Here is a 19934-nt window from a genome sequence, read left to right on the forward strand (position 1 = left end):
AGAAGTTGGAGTGGGGACGCGTATGGGGAGCAGAGGAGACAGGAGGTGGGAATGTTAATACACCTAGATCGTGTAAACTTTTGATCTGGAAACCCAGGAATCCCTGTGCAAGTTTGACAATCTTTGACAACAGTTGCACGGGGGTAAAAAAAAAAGGGGGGGGGGAGAAAAAAAGACAAATGAATATTTGGGCTGCCGGCATTGGAATGGTTAACTCCCTAGAGTAAAATCAGGAGTATCTTAGATCTAGGTGTGTGTGTGTGTGTGTGTGTGTGTGTGTGGTTCACACTGACTGATAATATTTTGGTTTGCTGTTGTTGTCAATGATGTTTAGTTAGAAAAAAAAAAGAGAAGTAACAAAGATAGCAAGGATCCTGGATTTCAGTGTCAAGTAAATAGGCAAAATATTGCATTGGGAGATTTAGTGACTGCGTTCATATGAAGCGAATTATGAATTGACTAAAAATTATTGCTTCATTATAGGAAAGAACAGGAGAATGAATTGTAGTGTTTCTATCCAACCTGCTGTTGGCAACCAGATTACAGGCTTTATAATGTGCTCACACATTTCCTTTACCAGTAGTGAGGCTGATATTAGTTCCTTTAGAAAATCTGACATTTACTGAGTGATCATCTTTTAAACATATCATTGCCACCTAACCATATAGCTTCTAAACTTGTCTTAACTTGCCTTGAAGTTGGTGTGGAATAGTCGAAAACTATACTGATAAAATGGAAGCACATAGCTCTAACTTGAAATGATGATGTCTTTGATCTGGAACAATCAGCTCTCAACCTTTCTTAGGAAGAATCTTTGAAGTTGGACCAGAGCAGATGAGCAGAATGAAGCTTTTCAGCCCTGTGAGCTAGCCAAATATAATGGCACTGCAGACTCCTGCTCTTGGGCTTTTTCTGAGTCCCCGGTCTCTGCAAATTTGACCTCATCTGGAGCTAAGTCCTTAGTGATTTTGAATGTGTTTACGAGGGAGAGAGTTGTTACTGCAATGATTAGAATGAATACCTGAAGAGAATATATAGACCTCCAATTTTCTCCTGAGATAGAAAACTAAGTATCTCAAAGGATTGCGATTTGGTGCAAATTTAGTTCCATGAGGAAGAGGAACATCCTAAGATATAAACAGGGCATATGGGAAAGGATTGTTACTTTTTCCTAGAACTGAAATAATGTCATATATCACCATGTCAGGATAAAAAGTACTATTATAAGATAGTACAAGTAAAAATAGTTGTAGACCAACACTTTGTCACTATTATATATATTTAACAAAACTTGCCTAACTGTTAGAGAGGAGCTCACGTTATCAAAAGTAAAAAGGGTGGGTCCTGTTGGGGGAAAAAAGGGTTGGGGGGGAAGAAATCATGTTTAAAGTTAAAAAAGAAAGTGCTGCTGCATTATGACAAACTTTCCTCAGTGAAATGCTGAAACAGACGATATGGGAATATAAACTCAAGAAAGAGGTTAATGAGATGTAGCTTTCTGCACAGGCTTATGTCAATTGTCCTTGAAGAATAAAATAGGCATGTGAATTACACAGGTGTGTTTTGTAGTGCAGGAGCTAGCTTCATGCCAGAAAATGAGAAATCACTTTCAGGTTCTCCAAATATATCTTGGGTAATGGGTGTCTTCTTAAACTGTAGGAAATAGCTAGAAATGGTTGTATTACCTTCTACCTGTGTTGCTCTTTGTTTTGTAAGTTTATGAGCATAAACTCCATTTTTTTGAAACGGAAGAGTACTTTAACATATATGCTTGTGTTGAATCTACACATATTCACTTGTCCTTCTAGTTCCACATTGTTTATTTTCTTGGTTTATATTGATTTTGATAGAGTTAAGCTAATGTGCATGTCAGTTCTTATTAGATTTCATCACATCTAAAAAAGGAAACATCTTTGTAACTCTTAACAGCAAAACGTGAAGGATAAATCATATTCACTTAGGATCAACCAATGTGTCATATAACAATGTCATATCATATCAAAGTATTGCTTGATAAGGATTAAGACTTAAAAGGAAGTGTATTTTAAATTGTCAAATTTTCTGAAAATAAAGGGGATTGAGAAACCTAAAACTAATCGCTTTTAAGTTCCTGAGTCTGATAAGATGGGGAAACATATTTTCAAATAATCAAAGTTCATATTGTTATAGCCAGTTAAATATATACGTCTATGAAGCCATCTAAAAATGGCAATCATGTGTATGTCAAAATTTTAATCTTCCTCCCCTCAAAGAAGAATGAACTGCAATCCGCGTTTCTTTGTATTCCACAAACGTAAAAGTTTTGTTTTGAAGAAGTCTTTGTAATCTTCAAGATTTCTTCTTTCTCTTTTCTCAAGCTTAAATTAAAACTGGTAAGAATGGAAGGAGACAGTGGAAGCAAAGAACAATTTCAGTGTGTTAAAACAAGAGAAAGAATGTGAGTTGCAGTGAACAGAGTAAGTGAGGGAAAGAAAAGGGGGGGGGACCCCAAATCATAAATTTAGGAAAAGACTAAATCCAAATTAGTATTTCCTAAAGAAGAGATGAAAGTATCTTTAGACAAAATAATACTTCTAAAAAATAATTATCTTCTTCTCATTTCCTAACAAATGTCCTCTGAAAATGCTTGCAGTATTAAAATAATTTAAAGAAACTTCTGTCAGTGTGAGGGTGGATATAATTAAACCCTGAAGAATGGGGAGATACATGCAAATATTACAGAAAATTCAAGTGTTAAGAATGCTAGGATTATTAAGATGGAAGTGATTTTTTTTTTAAGTGGAAGTGAAGGAAGTCTATCTTAGAGTGGGGGGATGAGTGATATGGTGAACATATTCTTAACTATGGTAATACTTTCTAAATACAACTTGTCATTCACGGTGGAGACATCAGAAATTTTTTGTTTGCAAGTGTATTGGTTCCAGGACATTAATTTCTTACTATTTGCCTTGTCATTTTCTTTTCAGAGCCTTGGGTATACCAAAAAGATAGGCTCCATTTAAAGTTACCTGGACTGAATATGATTTGGTCTTCTACAGTGATTGCAATGGTGAGGGGTCTCTGTATCTTCCCCCCATTCTATATATTATCATGATCAATTTGTTTTCATGATTCCACTATTAATTTTTACATCTTATATGAAACGTACACTTCCCTTTCTTCAATTCCTTCCTAGTAATAGGGATTTGGGATAGTAAAAAGTACCAGCCAAATGTATTGAAAGATTTCTCTATCTTCTGTGGCTGTCTGTCAAAACAATTCTTGTACAAAGGAAACACTTGTCTTCATTTTAGATAGATGCATTCAAAGAAAGTAGAATTAATGCTAAAAGTCAAACATGATTATACCAACATGATGTCATTAAACTAATTTAGCAATGAGCGCAACCCACTTACTATATACATAATATAAATTATATAACATATATATATTTAAAATTTTCTTTAAAGATTATATATGTGTATCTTCTTTAAAATGCCTGCATTGGCACCAACATCCTTTAAAAACATCACTCTAGGGACGCCTGGGTGGCTCAGCAGTTGAGCATCTGCCTTGGCCCAGGGCATGATCCCAGAGTCCCGGGATCGAGTCCCACATCGGGGCTCACTGCATGGAGCCTGCTTCTCCCTCTGCCTGTGTCTCTGCCTCTCTCTCTCTGTGTCTCTCACGAATAAATAAATAAAATCTTAAAAAAAATTAAAAAATAAAAACATCACTCTAGCCTGAAAATCCGAGATAGATATTTTTATGTGAAACTTTTTTTTTCCAAATTCCAGAAAATGTCTTTGTGATATTGCCTCCTTGAAAAATGAAAATATGAAATGGAAAAACTTTAAGAGTTATTTTTCAACTCTTAACATACAATATTCTAATGATGAATTTCCACGTTACTAAAAAAGTCTGGCAGTGGAGGAGATATAAATGTTAAAATGGATTTGTTTTTGAAATACCTATAATTATGATGCCCTCCATGCTTATAATTTGAAACAATGTTTTTAGTAGCTGGAATGCTAAACAAAACTAAAGTTAAAGGTTGAGTACTTAGAGTTAACCAGAATACATATTGGACCAAACTTCTATCAGGAAATAGTCATGTTTATTCTGGCAGTTCAAAAACTACCTAGAAGAAGAAATCTGGGTCCCCATACTTAAACTAAGAATAATGACAAAAAACTACCTTGATGAAGAGAGATTACAAAGAGCGAAGTGTTTTGTTGTTTGTTTTTTGGTGCGGAAGGAAGGACACAATCAGATAGAAAAGTGGTAGGATACTTTTCAGTCCTCTTTTTTACATTTCACGATTCTTATTCTCCAAATTTAACCTATATATAAAAACCCATTACCTAGATGCATAGGGATTATATTGCCACATACCAGTCACAAATCTAATGGCCTACATGCTTTAGGGAACATTTTCCAGTTGTTTTATTTAGGATGGAGATCTTTAGAGCTTGTTAGTTCCTTGGGGTGATAAAAAAAAAAAGTTCTATTATTTAAATATCATATACAAAACTATGAACATATCTCTAAAAATTAGAGTTTTTAAAGTCATTTTTGGATTAACCCATGTGTGCCAATGAGTGTACCTACCTCACTTGCTTACGAAAAGAATTGTACTTGCCATAATATTTAATCACTGTTCTCACTATTTTGTGCTGTCTCATTTGAATAAAATGTCAGTTTCTCCAAGTACATCTGGACCCTCTGTGTTATAGAAAGAGGAATAAAGGCTTCAGAAGATTTTGCAACTCATCAGAATGAGTAAGCTTAGACCTCCAAAATTTATTTATATATATATATATAAAATTATATATATAATAAATATATAATTATATATAATATATATATAATATATATATATAATTATATATATAATAAATATGTATATATATTTCTATTAGGTTTTTCTGCTATAAGCTACCTCCACAATTTTAGATCTTTATTTCCTCCTCCTAAATGATTTGGTGGCCTCCTTTCTCCCCCACCCCCAGCATAACTACAAGGCCAAGTTAGAAAATATGTATTATTTATTGCTCTGTTCTGAATTCAGTGATACCAAAAATATAGTTTCTGTCTCTCTCTCTCATTCCATCCTATTGATTTAGGCTATCTTTATACAAACCCAATTATTTTGACTGAGCTTCCTGCCTAAACTAATTGATGAAACTGACTCATAACTAAATGGGAATCCAAGTTTTAGATAGTAGCCAGTCAGATGTGGTAAAATAGTAGAACTGATCTTACATTAAAAGCCTAAAGTTGAATTTTATGGAAAAATAACAATAACAATATATTTCCCTAAAAGGCTTATGCATGACACTTACCTTCTATACTTTGTAGAGTCAGTAATGTGTACCTTTGCCAGTATCCCTGTCATAATCGGGGTATTTAAAGTAACATATATTTTTATCATAGGTAAGCATAAGAATCTAAAACCCTATAAGAATGCAAATATATGCTCTGAATTCATTCATACTCAGATAATTTATTGAATGAAATTAGAAATTTATTTTTTATTGGTTTTATTAACTGAATTTATTTTTCTTATTATGTAAAATATTTTTAAAAATTAAAATATATTCCTAAATATTGTTTCAAAGTTAAGACTTTATTTCAACACAGGATATAGAGTAGAAATCATTCCAATGATAAAATGGACAACAGGATTTAGTGTGTTTATAAATATGACTATAATAACTTTTCTTATGCAATCACATTAACTTAGTTTCAGTCTGCAGTTAGATGTCCAAATATGGTTAAAAAATGCAATGGTGTAGTTAAATAAATGACCCATTCATTTGCTGTTGATTTCCTGGTAGGTCGGATTCCTATAGGTATCACCTTGGCAAAAGGCTAATGCTTAAGTTGATAATGATATGTTACTTACATTGTTCAATAACTCTGCCCTCATATTTGTTGAATGATATATTTGGGGTTTCTCAAATATTCCAGGATAGTGGTAGATATGCAACACTTGTCCAAGGTGTCTTTACCTATAGAAACAATGAAAAGTAATTTTGATTAATATATTCTTACTGTACAGTCATCTGTTTAATCTCATTTTTCTCAAATATAATCATGTACATATGAAAGTTTCCATTATACATGACTAATATTAGAACTATATCCTTTATAGAAAACGAGTTGAGAAAGTACCTTTTTATATGAGATTTCTTCTAACTTTATTAAGTAAGAGAAAAAAGAAAAAAAATTGAAGAAGATAGAGCCTGTTGCCTTGCTAAGATGCCGGCATTACATTTTATCTCACAATGCATTCTTATTAACAGTCAGACATCTCTTCCTGAGATGTGTGCACCTCATTGTCCTGGCTGGCTTAGCCTTCAGACCAAAGACAGGTATTGTTGAAACACGACCTCATTTTACTCGAAAGAATACGTTTCTTCTTTAGGTAAGATCAAGGTACCACAGATCGTCTCTTGTTTTATTCTTACAATCAATAGGACATTACTTCCTAACTTTTCCACATTGCATTGACATCCTTCAAGACTTCCAAGACGGCTTAACTTTAGAAATATGAATACATAATTCCTTAAGAATTTTTCTACCGCTGAGTTTTTCTTTAATGACAATTTATCATCTTAGCCCTTCTTAAAATGAAAAAAAGATAGCTAAAAATGGGGATGGGGAGAAGAGGAGAAGTGAAACTTAGTTATGGTTGCTTGCTTTGAGTGTTCCAAGGGTATTTTAAGATATTTGTGAGAAAGAAAAACTGTGGATAAAAAGCTTATAACAGAAATGGGTTTATAATGGTCTGTTTTCTTTAAAAAATTAGGATATATGAGGAGAAGGACAAAGATGCTGAAAGAGTGCATAGATAGTAAGGATTTATTGAAACTTCCATCCACACAGACTAAGTAACTGAGGCAATTAGGAACCTCAAACTTTTGCTAAAATATATATTCTAGAAATTTTAAAAAGATTTGTTTTTTAGAATATCTAAGACCTTGTGTGCATTTCCTAAAGCTTTTAATGGTATATTTTATTGGCATGAAAATGTTAAAATAGCAAGTATGCTTTATTAAAATATTCCACTTTATTCAACTCTATTAATTTTTAAGGCATTTTCTCATAATTAAGCTCTTGAAAGTACAGTGATAACGATGCCAGCTCATGGGTGAGATTTTTGTCTTATCAGGTGAAAATATTATGATCGTACCTACTGGGCATCCATATTTCTCAGATTGTGTTTAAAAAAAAAAAACAACTAAGATTTAGAGATAGAATTACTAACTCAGAATTCAGGCCCTTTTGCTGAGTCCTGGTATTGTTGTTACTTAACAAAAAGGCTAGCAGTTCACCAGCACCATGTTGATGGTGTGTAATGCTAGTGGCATACAAATCTTACTTGGGGGAAAATATGTTGATTTAATCCAACATTGGCTAACATTAAGAATAGATAGAAATTAGAATTTAAACATTCTGGATTTGTCCATCCTTGAATATAGTTCTTTCCCCTACTAGGACTTGCTTTCTTCCTATTTGTGCTTGTTAAGGATATTGTCAACTATTTTGAAATTAATCCCAATAGGGATAAGAACCAAAGCCTTAGCCCTTTTCCCACTCTTCTTGCTTGCTATCATTGTTGGGAGAACATAAAGTTCTGGAGAGCATGAGGGTTTTCTCTTACGTGTGTTTTAATCTGAATGCCTGTGAAAACACCACCAGAGTTTTACAGAAAACCAATCTAACCAACTCCATAAAAGAGGCATAGTGGTATCCCCTATACCTTCCCTGAGAGCATGGAAGATAATGTATGTGAAGACACATTATATCCTGTATTGCACTATAAAACCAGAAATCCCTTACATTCTCAGGACACTTTCTTTTTTTCTTTCTTTCTTTCTTTTTTTTTTTTAAGTTTCTTTTTTTCCCCTACTGAAATCACACGATTCTCAAAACCAATCCATGTGGCAGGTGGTCATTCACTTATATATCCACTCATTTAACAAAGTAGAACAAATATGTGGTGGGTAGTGTTCTAGATATTGGGAATGAGGCAACTGAGCCAGTTAGACAATGTACCTGGTTTGATTTAGCTTACATTTTACTGTAGGAGGAGACAATCAGCAAACAAACAATATTTTGTTCTAAGAAGAAACACAAAATAATGTAATCAAGAGAGTGATGGGTGGTTGTAATCACAGAAGGCCTTTTGAGAAGGATGACCTATTTGCGAGACAGCAGACAATGAAAGGGGACAAGTATGAGTAGTTCTGAAGGAGAAACTTTCCATGAAAACCCTTGAGAAGGAGTCAAGAATTTGGTATTTTAGAGAGAGAAAGAAAGTCTGGTGTGTGTGTTTGGGAAAGAGGACAAGTAGGAAAGGGCATATTTATGATAAAGCCAGAAGAGGTCACACAGGACCATGCAGATCAAAGTGAGACATTTGGGTTTTCTTATTACAACAAGCAGCATTTGGATGTTTAATCAGAGATGACAGGACACAACTTAATTTTTTTAGTTCATGCTTATTGCTGCTGAATGAAGGAGGATAAGATGGATACGGTAATCCAGTTAAAGTGTTGTCACAATTGTCCTGGAGAGAGATGTTGTGGCTTACATGAGGAGATGACCGTGTAGATGAGGACCAGGCAGAGGAGCAATTCATATCTTCAATTTAGGAAGATTTTCTATAACATTGAATGCGGCACGGGTCAACATATTGAGAGGATAAGGTGTAAAATACAGCCTCAAACTATTATCTTTGAAGGTAAAGGTTAACATGGAAGGTTATTTAAAGATTAATGCATTCCTTTTTGCAGCACCTTTTATTAAGTTTCATGAAACATGTTTCTTAGTGTAAAGCATGTGATGGTCTCATGTGGACCATGCAGTATTGCTTGCCTTACTACCTTTCCCTTATATTTCAGAATTACTAATACCATCTTCCCCATTACCCCATATTTTCCCACACCATGTCTGCAGAAAGGAATTAGTAGAGTCAGATTCATAGTATTCTTTGGGGGTTTAGTTAAAATAATGCATTTAGTGATATTCCAAGCACTAGTAAATATGGCAGTGATTATTTCTTTTCTGTTACTTCTACTAATCTAAATGAATATATAACAGCAGAAGGAATAGGCCTTGCCCCATGTGATGAAGATGCATTTGTGCAATTTTTTTTCTTGAAATCCCCAGAGTTTTCAAGGAAGAACCCATTTTCATTGTCCCCAAATTCTTGATATGATTGAGAAGAATTTGTGCTGATAGTCAAGTTCCCACTAATGGATGTTTGATTAAAAAGAAGAAATTGTTAAGGGTACCGCTATGGGCCATACTCATTACCCTGCCTGAAAATTCCCAGAAAGCTGTAGAAAAGAATGGGGTTAGTGACAGTAAGTAGTAGAAAATCTACTGGGTAAGCATTTATGGCCTAGTGGGTATTTTTCTTTGTCAATCAGGGCCCTTGGATTATTCCGTGTTTATCCACACAGTCATTGAATAACTGTTACAGTAACTACTATGTACCATTCAGTGTGATTTATAGACTAGAGAAAGAAACAACGAAACAACAAAAACCAGGACAAGCAATGAAACACTAGTTTAACAATTGTTCAAGTTTGGATTTTCAGGGAGGGATTGCTAATGGCTACAAAACAAACTCATCTGGGTCTATTGAGTTCTTGTTGGGTCAAGAAAGGAGAAAGAGTTAAGAGAAAGAGAGAAAGGTATTGTAAAAGTGATGGAAAAGGAAAAAAAATATCAGAGCCCAGAGGTTTGTGAGAATAAAGGAAATAGTGTTTGAAGGAAATACTGTTAATATGAAACTGAGTGAATTACTCTGTACCCTGAGTTATTTAAAGATTGTTTCAGGATTTGATTCTATTGATTTTTGTTGTTGTTGTTCTTTTCCTTTTTCGCCTCTCTTTCCTGTTAACTACCTTGAGAAGAAGTCAAAGATTGGTTTTAAAATATCATATTCAAATCTGCATTCCAAAGTATGAACTTAGCCCCCCAAATATTCTCACCCAGTTTCTTTTTCAGTTATACAGGTCATCTAGAGCCAGAAAAGGAACTGGGAGTAATCAACCTTTTTGACACAATTTACCTTATGTTTCTCACAGCAGCACTGTGGGAGAAATACTTCATTCAGAGAAATTACCTTGGAAAAACCACATAATCATTACATAGAATGTTGAAAAAAGATAACTTGCTTTCTTAGTTTCCAAACACGATACATCTTTCGATTAAAGAAGAGAAGACGGCAGCCTGAGTGGCTCAGTGGTTTAGCCCCACCTTCATTCAGTCCAGGGCCTGATCCTGGAGACCTGGGATCGATTCCCCCGTCGGGCTCCCTGCTTCTCCCTCTGCCTGTGTGTGTGCCTCTCTCTCTCTCCCCCTCTCTGTGTCTCTCATGAATAAATAAATAAAATCTTAAAAAAAAAAAAAAAGAAGGGAAGACCTATACTAAAGACATTAGGTTAAAATAAAGAGAGCCAAAGCTTTGGCATTTAAAGTTTTAGAGGGATCCCTGGGTGGCGCAGCGGTTTAGCGCCTGCCTTTGGCCCAGGGAGCGATCCTGGAGATTTGGGATCGAATCCCACGTCAGGCTCCCAGTGCTTGGAGCCTGCTTCTCCCTCTGCCTGTGTCTCTGCCTCTCTCTCTCTCACTGTGTGCCTATCATAAGTAAATAAAAATTAAAAAAAAAGGTCTATGACTATTTAAAAAAATAAAAATAATAAAGTTTTAGAAATAAGGTATTGAAACAACAACAACAAAATATTGAAACAAAAGATCTCAACCAATTTATTTTGTAAATAGCTTGCATGCAGGTTTGTAGACATTTGCTAAATGCATGGGCAGAAATTGAATTTATGTATGATTTTAAGTTCAGTTGATTTTTCATTCCCATTGTCAAAATCCCCTTTAATAATTTGACCCCAGAATTTCAGTAGTAAAATCAACATTTTGCCTAGAAATAAGTAAAATATGAAATAAACACCAAAATTTTATTGAATTTTCGAGAGACTGAACCAAATGAAATTTGAGGCTGAAAGATTTTGCATTAATATTTAATTTGGGACTCACCGTAAATTTGTTTGCTGTGTACTTTAGCAGAGGGGTGCCAAAAAGTTTGGAAAGAAATTAATCTGAGTAATTGAAAACAGCAGGAAGGGGAAGGGTTACTTGTATATTTGTGAGTATGAGGCATGATTTATGCTCCCTGACTAGAACTCTGCTCACATCACACGGAGGTCTGTTGAAGGGCTTCCCCCCCCCTTCATAAGGAAAGCACTATGGGAAAAAGTTCAAAATGAGTATAAGGGAGTTATTTATATTTTAGGTAAAGTAAAAAATAATTACTGACTGCATGCTTAGAATAAAAGGCATTGGGCAGGAAATGTTGTGACCCCTTGGAACAGACTTAAACCTGCTATAAAGAGCCAAGGAAAATAAACAAAGCTTTTATTCAGATAACGGTTAAGCTGGTGAGACACCTGAAAATATCTAGCAATAGCAGGAAAATCACTTAAGTCAAAAATAAACTTTCAGAGATTGAAGCTACTTGAGTTCACCAAGATTTAGAGATGAATGCCAAAGAGGATTAGTAAAACTCTTTTTCGTGTGAAATGCAGCAGTAATAGCTCTATCGCCAAGTCTCAAACTCTCGCTTGAAAGTCACCATGTGAGTATTGAACTCAATATACAATAATAACATTTTCTTAAAAGGCAGGAAATCATATAAAGGAACCTGAAGCAGCAATCCTGCCGTCTTCTCTCCCTTCTGCAGGTGAGAGCAAATGATAGGCCACATTTCTTCTATAGTTACATAGAAATAGATCACCTATGGCTTCTGAAATCTCTACTCAGAGAAAAGGCTGCTGAGACCTCATTGCTCATCATGCTAAGTAATGGCACTCAGACATATTTGACTGAACTTTATGAATTAAAGGGCAAGATCTAGAGTGAGTTTTACAAATACAAATACATACAGCACCCGGGCTAGTCAGAAGGTGCCCCGGGTCACATGTCAATTGGAGAACCCCACACTGTCTGAAGGAGCAGCTGATCTTTAGCTGGAGCAAATTGTGTGTTGGGTGAATGTGAGCCAAGGGTTGCCAGACCTTTAAATAGTTTAAAAGTAGCCCAGAATCTGGATTTTTACACACAATGCCTTAAGTTTTAAATACTGCCCCATCAAGATGAAAAGCAAAACACACATACACACAACAACAACAAAAATGTTGTATGGGCCAAAACCACAAATTGATAAATCAAACACCCAAGCTGAAAGCCTGTAACCTACGATGGAGTCCTGCAGTTGTAGGCATCAGCATTGGGTTGGACTGGGTCATGGTGAAAAGACATTTTACTAGGTGTATTGCAAACAAAAGGTGGCCTTGGAAAGCTGAGCATAATGCCTTGAAATTTGGACTGCATAATTGTTATAGGTCATGGCTTTGGGAGGAAGGATACCAAAGATGAGTTTCAACGGTCCTACATCTATGCCTTCAAAACTTCCTCTCTCTGTTGAGACAAAAAGGCAGAATCAGAGGAGAGGATGTGAACTGAAAAGAAAAGAGAGTAAAAGGGAGAAGAAAAATATAGTGAAGCGAAGATGGCAGAGATATGATCCCAATGGGTAGACAAATTCTTATTCTGAGACACAGGTGGGATGACATGTAGATTTGTGTTTCATCCTCTCTTTTTTTTGGCAAAGCTGTGACTTACCAAGAGCCAAGTGTGTATTCTATTTCAATGCATTGCCTTTAGATTTCATACCTGTGTTGACATAAGAATTAGTATATCTTAACTAAGTATTTGAATCAGTTTTTTAAATGAAACTTTTTATTTTGAAATAATTTTAGATCAGACTTGGCAGGTGAGGCCATGGGCCTATAGGGATTTTGTATCTTGCCTTTTGAATGGGTAGTGAATAGAAAAGCATATGCCAGAGATAGTGAATGGGTTTGATCTTTTGGACAAATCTTGACTGATTGGTAGTTATTCAGGTTGCTGTATTAAAAGAGATTCTAGGGACGCCTGGGTGGCTCAGAGGTTGAGCGTCTTCTTTCGGCATTATTCTGGCGTCCCGGGATCTGGTCCCGCATCGGGCTCTCTGCATGGAGCCTGCTTTTTTCTCCCTCTGTCTGTCTCTGCCTATATCTCTAATGAATAAATAAATAAAATCTTAAAGAGATTCTATAATTGAGTTTGGATTTTTTAGTAAAGGGCACAGTCATGAGTTGGTGATATTTCCAATAATCAAGTCAGAAGACATGTAGGGTGTTAATATCTGGCCCACTTAGCATTTCTGGTTTAGCACCATAGAAGCACAGTTTGAACGTCTTGTAATTAAAAAAGATAGTTCCTGCCCATGATTCATGGGTAAGATGAACCAGTGAACCAATGGGTAAAATTCCAGCTAATGAAAAATAGCTTTGCATAAAAACAAGTGTCTAGAATCTTCTCAAAAGGCCTAGGCTCTCCACTTTTTCAATGTATGCAGTTTTTAATTTTCTTCCTTAAAAGTGCCCCTATGAACATCATATTGCTAGAGTTTGTTTTTAAGCGTTTCTGGTGATTGATGAGGTCTTGTTCTTCCTGATAATTTCCAGTTTCTCCTCACTTCGAGCTGCAATTTTTTTTTCCTCCTCACTGTAGGATCCTCCCCCCCTCCCCCACCTGCCAAAAGAGTCAAATACACCTCACTCTCCAAAGGCTCTGATTCATGTTAGGTGCTTGGATATATCCAGTTTTAATGACATATTGTCTAAAAAAACATAGATGTGAGATTATTGATCCAACCATCAGTTTAGGTTCTGATAATAGCTCTAGGAAGGTAGTGAGAAACAGAACTAGTTGGAAAGCAATGCAACACCCATATTGAATTTTTAACAACTTAATACATTTTAGGAAATGATCCATCTGAAAGGCATTATGGCTTGCTGAGAAAAGCTGTACACTGGGAACCGGGAGAAGTGGGCTCAATTCCCAGCTCTGCATCTGACTCACTCTTTGTCCTTGGGCAAGTCACTTAGCCTCTCTGTGTCTACTTCCTGCATGGTAAAATAAGGAGAATAATGCATAAAGACTCCCACCTCACCAAGATGTGTCGAAGCTGTATTCTGTAACCACTGAAGGATCTTTCTTCCCCCTGCTGGCTAATGGCAAACTTATTTTTATTAGCATCTAGTTTGATTGAATTTTGCAAAAAAGAGCATGGAGCTACAACTAATTTGAAAGAATCCTTTAATCCTTTAAATTGCACTGGAGTTTTATTGCGGTACATATTGTTTTGTGTTAATATACTCAATGCTAGGGGAGCACCTGTAGATCCTGTTGCCTCAGTGTACTTGAGTGTCAACGACGTAGGCTTGTTCTGAGCACTGCAGAGCCCATTAGAAAAATAGAAGAGGAAATCCTGGAGAGAAGAGGCTTACATATAAGAAACATTTAGATAATGTTACCTAGCAATATTTATTCAAAAATACTATTGTTAGGGTTAGAGTATAGACAGCAAGGAAATCAATATAGGCTGAAAAATCACAGAGCAATGTCTTGGAATGCATTGAATAAATGCCTCTCATCCCGTGACATCTTCTCTGATTCCTCCAACAAAAATCATTTCCTTCATTTACCATCCTCTTTGATCTTGCTGGCTTATTTACATTTCTCCAATTTTGCCTTAAATGTATTTTATAGTTTTTTAAATTTTTTTTTCATTTTAAATACTAGGTAATCATAGATCATTTTGTCTCTTTGCTATTTTGTCTCTCATTTATACTGAACAGTATCCCATCTTCTTTTTTCCATGACCTCTATCTTTCGAAATGATTCTGCCAATTATAGAATATCTTGCATTCTGAATGTGTTTTATTTCCTTGTTATTTTATTTATATTTGTCCTATATCACCAATGTTTTCTATAAATTGTATATTAGACCTACAGGCTAGATTAGATTCCAATCGAATATTTCTGGACAGAATATTTCTTATGTGGTATTAGGTATGCATATACATAGTAGAATTAATAGTGCAAACAATAAGACAGAAACTGTTCTATAGCTTTGGCTTCGCTGCAATGCTCAGCAGTGTTATTGTGTACCCCTGTATAAGAAAAGATTGCACTTATTAGCTGTCTTATCTTTGATAATTTATCTCTTCAAATCTGTTTCCTTAATAGATAAAATACAATATCTACCATAAAGTCTTGATGTTTTGAGAAAATCCATATAAAGTGTCCTTTTATAGTTGGTAATCAATGCAAGTTTATTAGTACTGGTAGTAGTAATAATGGTTAGTTTTATAATGTATCCTGTCATATGATCTTGTATGATGAAAATGCTTAAGAGCATTTTCTATGAGCAGAAAGCAATACTGTTCATCCCAGGATTCCCATTGTAACAGATGAATGTTTCCTGTCGGTCGGGTGGTTGATTATTTTAATATGTCCCCATGTGGTGTGATATAACTGAACGACACAATTTTAAATCCTTCTAGCAGGTTATAAATATTCCAATAAACAAAGTTAAAACTTTATCCACAGGTAAAAGGCTCACTCTCTAACAACTCTCCAAATTCTTTGTCCCAAGATCATCTTGTGCTTTCTACCACTCCAAAATAAAGAGAGAAAAGTACATACAGATCCAGGAGCCTACACTTGAGTTATTCCCTGTAATTGAAACAGCAACAACAACAACAAAAACCCCACAAAAACTAAAACAAAAAACAAAACAAAAAACCACATTGGGGTTGAGATTAGGAGATTAAGTTTTGAAGTCAGTCATTTTGAATTCCAGTTCAAGCTTTATCACATTGTCTGTGTCACATTGCTCAGGATATATAATCTCTTTGAAACTCTTCTGCTTATTTGCAAAAAAGCTCAAAGAGATACAAGATAGGATTAGATATATATAAACCACCAGCTCACAATCACTGCTAGTTATTATTATGTTTTATTACTATCTACATAGGTTTGCTGCCTGTCTTTGGCATTAGTAACTCTGAGAAGCCAGGGAAATTATGGTAGGCAAGACCAGGACTGTTGCAGAGTCTGCAAAAGGACGAGGTGGAGGAATGGTAGGAGGGGAGTGACATCCACATCTCAGTCTGCTTACCAAGCTTGTGCCCTAGTCTGGGCTTACATTTGACCAGAGGCCATTCCTTTTTCTAATTAGCACAAAGATGTCATGTAGGCTATTACGTCCTAGATGGGAACCTTCTAAACCTAAGGAATTGCAAGTACAAAGTTAGCAAGGAGCAAGAGAACTGACCTTAAGTAAGTAGTTCTATAGTTTACTATGGTTAATTCAAGAACTCCTGAATAGTAAGATGTGCAGAAAATGTTGTTCTTTATAACTCAGTGGATCTAAGATGGGCCTTTTAAAGTCATCTCTAAAATAAATCATCTAAAATCTAAATAAGGGCACCTGGGTGTTCCAGTTGGTTAAGCATCGGACTCTTGGTTTTGTCTCAGGTTGTGATCTCAGGGTCATGAGATTGAGCTCTGGTTGGGCTCCTCACTCAGCACGCGTTCCCTTCTCTCTCTCTTTTTTTTTTTTTTTTTTTTTTTTACGCATTCCCTTCTCTTGGGTTTCTCTCTCCCTCTTTCCCCTCTCCCCCCACCACCCCCAACTGCTCATTCTCTCTCTCAAAAAAATAAATGAATCTTTAAAAAATAAAAAAATGAAATTTCTAGAGATAGTTAATGAACTACTTTATAATAGGGGAAACGAGACTTGCAAGGAATAAATTTCACTATAATTCTCATATTCTCTTCTGACGTTAGTCTCTAGAAATAGAATTTATTTTTTCTTCAAATAGTTTAAAATGAAAATTTGACTACATTGAAATAGCTATTCCCACAACTTGCTGACTTATTGGTAGTGCTTCAAGTCATGACTTTGTGTTCATGCTGGGTGTCCTGTGGGGATACCCTTGCTATATTTTCTCTGGAAATAGGAAGAATAATTTATTGGTAATCTAGGATATTTTTCTGACCTTGGTGGTAGTACTAAAATGGCTTTTTTTTTTTGCTTTTATAGGTTAAAAACAAAAATTTTCCAAGGTTTTATTATTTATTTTTACCCATATAAGGCTTTTGCATTTGCCTTAAAAAATAAATAGGTGGGGGCAGGAGGAACATCTGTTGTTTCTTTTATGCTCCACAAGTATTACTGTACTTTTTGAAAAATACTGATTTTTTCCCCCAGAAAGAATGATGTGACTGTATAATACCAAGTAAATGTTTAATGCCTCTAAGTGATAAATTTATGTAAAGGGTAGTTTGCTTTCTTAACAGAGTGTGTGTGCCAAAGATTTTCTGTCAGAAAATCAGAACGAAGACAAAAATCAAGGCTTAGCTTTGTGTCTTTTAATACGACACATATCATTCTATACAGCTTTTGAAAACGACTGAACCAGATATCATTTTTGAATGTTAACACCGTACTTTTCTGATGCTATTATTTTCTCTTCGGGTAGGGGGGCTGCGAGGAATGCATGATAGGCATGTTTTACTTCTCAGTAGGAAGAGCTACTCTTTACACAAAATAATCCGAAAATTTTTAAGTATGCTTATTCATTATTTTTGTCTTTTTAAAACCAAAACTACTAAATTTTGCTTTCCTACAAAGCAATAAAAATGAATAGTTGTAGGCAAAATATGTACACTGTTGATCTTGGGTTTCCTTTACTAAAGGAACATTATTTGTTAGAGTAAGCCAATAGTTGAAGATTTCTTGTATCCGATTGGTTTATAGATACTATGAAAATTGTCTTTCCAAAACGGTAGAAGATGCCCTCCTAAAATAAGCATTGCTTATAGTAGTAACACAGAACTGCTCTAGAGACTGTCCAAGTTATACTATTTTAATCTTGCTATTATATTTTCTACATGGTGGATTCAAGCTTGGCTCTAATATTATAGAAATAGGAGTAAAAGACATTAAAACATTTCTAGGGTGTTAAAGTGAGTTAACATCATAACCACCAACTGTCAGCAAGCTTTGGGGAACCAGCAGGGATCCATGTTTATCCCACATAATGGATGTGTGGTCACGGATCTCATTAAGCAATAACAATCTTTGGGAAATGGTTGTTTCCTACCAAAGTCCACTCTAAATGTACTCTTCCCTAGTCCACTGAGGTTCATGCTGCTTATAAGGTCATCATGCTCTTTTTTTTTTTTTTTGAGTTATTTTAAGCTTGTTTCATTTTGTAACACAAGAACCCTGTCACGTGAAAATTGAGATATTTGTCTCTCAAAAATCCATGGAAAAGGAGACCAGTGCTTGAGACTCACCAGGAAAGTTCTTGGGTAAGCACAGTGTCTGTGATAAATTGTTCTGAGGTAATGAAGGAGACACCCACCACTTGACAAACTGAGTAATTTTCACCTGGAGTCAGTTGGGGGAAATATGCAAATGATCTAACTCCAGTGACCTTGGCAAATACATTCTACATGCCTGTTTTAGCCAAAATCTGTAACTGAAAATATAGTTACTAGATCTCAGTTCCATGGAGCAATGTGGGCATCCATAGGTTGTTTTTGTCCCTTTAAAAATAATTAATTCATCCTGTTAATTGATACAAAAATGCACTAAAGATAAAGGGTGTATTTGAAAAAGAAAAACTGTGTATATATCCCAACCACTTGGTACTCAATGAAAAAGTGTTGAATGTCCGAGAATCCTCATTCAGCCTTGTCAGATTTTAGTACATTAATACTTTACTCCTTTAGATTCTCATATAGCCTGTGTTTCAAATGGAAGCAATTACAGGAAATGAGAACAGTGGTGCCATGAAGTAATCATTAAAATGGAAAGGACTCTAAAAATGTGAATTGTATTTTCATTCATTGATGGATTTTTTTTTCCCACAAGGAGCATAGTAGTCAGTGACATTTGCAACCCATGCTCTAGTGAATTTATTTTTTTGTTTTTATTAAGTATTTATTGATAAATTACTTGCAAATTACACTTCTAGCAGAGGATATGAAGAGACAGACCATATTGCTTCTTATTTTCCAGCTAACATTAAATCTAGGATTACTCTTTCACATGGAATTGAAGATGAATAATAGATTATTTGAGAAAAATAGAATGAGAGTCTCTAAAATTATAGGAAATATTCACTTCAGAGAACATATCTATTTTATATTTGTTTATAGAAAGGTCCCTGTGAATTAATTTTTATATTTGAACCATCTCTTTTTTTTTTCTTTTTAAAGGACAGATATTTGATTTTCAGAAACAGAATATATTAGAAAACTCTTTGAAAAAAAAAAGAAAACTCTTTGGAACCATTAAGACATATTTGTGATCTAAAGTTCTTGAAGTGTAATACTTTGGTCTAAAAATTATAATAGTAGAATAAAGCAAATAATTTAGGAACCTAATCTGGTTTTATTAAAATATATATCTTTATTTAATTATTATTTATGCATCTTTTTATAAACCTTATTAAATGGTATTATTTTACTTTAGCCCAGAAAATATTATAAAATAAAAGTGTTAATACTTTAATATAGTTCAAGGTTTCTTTCTTTCTCCCTTTTTCTCTCCTCATCTTTGCACAGAATTAATCAATTATGTGAATCAACTTAATCAGAAAAAGACATTTGTTTACATTTAGGACATCTGACTATTGTAATTAAGGCAAAATATATAACAGTTAAATATAAAGCTTTATATTAACTTTATAATATATTTTTTTATGCTAACATGTACGCATTCCATTATTTCACAATTTCAGCTGAATTAGAGTTAATATATATATATACAATCAATTTTTAAAGAATAACACAGTAAAACTGCTTAGTAGTAAATACATATCAGAAATAATATAATTTTTACCTTTGGAAATATCTTATTACTACTAGTTCCTTCAAGGGTTTATTACAATTATTAAACTCTGGAATTGTCTTAGCATGCTATGAAAAATGATCCAGGATTTGAGAATGAGATTCAG

General features: G+C 34.7%; 1 protein-coding gene across 1 annotated transcript in view; it reads left to right on the top strand.

Annotated features, from left to right (window-relative positions):
* Window positions 1-19934, top strand: part of LOC129514645 (low-density lipoprotein receptor-related protein 1B) — a 1831349-nt gene that overhangs the window by 685 nt on the left and 1810730 nt on the right. The window lies entirely within an intron of this gene.

Source organism: Nyctereutes procyonoides, unplaced genomic scaffold, assembly GCF_905146905.1.
Source record: "Nyctereutes procyonoides isolate TBG_1078 unplaced genomic scaffold, NYPRO_anot_genome, whole genome shotgun sequence".
Lineage (NCBI taxonomy): Eukaryota > Metazoa > Chordata > Mammalia > Carnivora > Canidae > Nyctereutes > Nyctereutes procyonoides.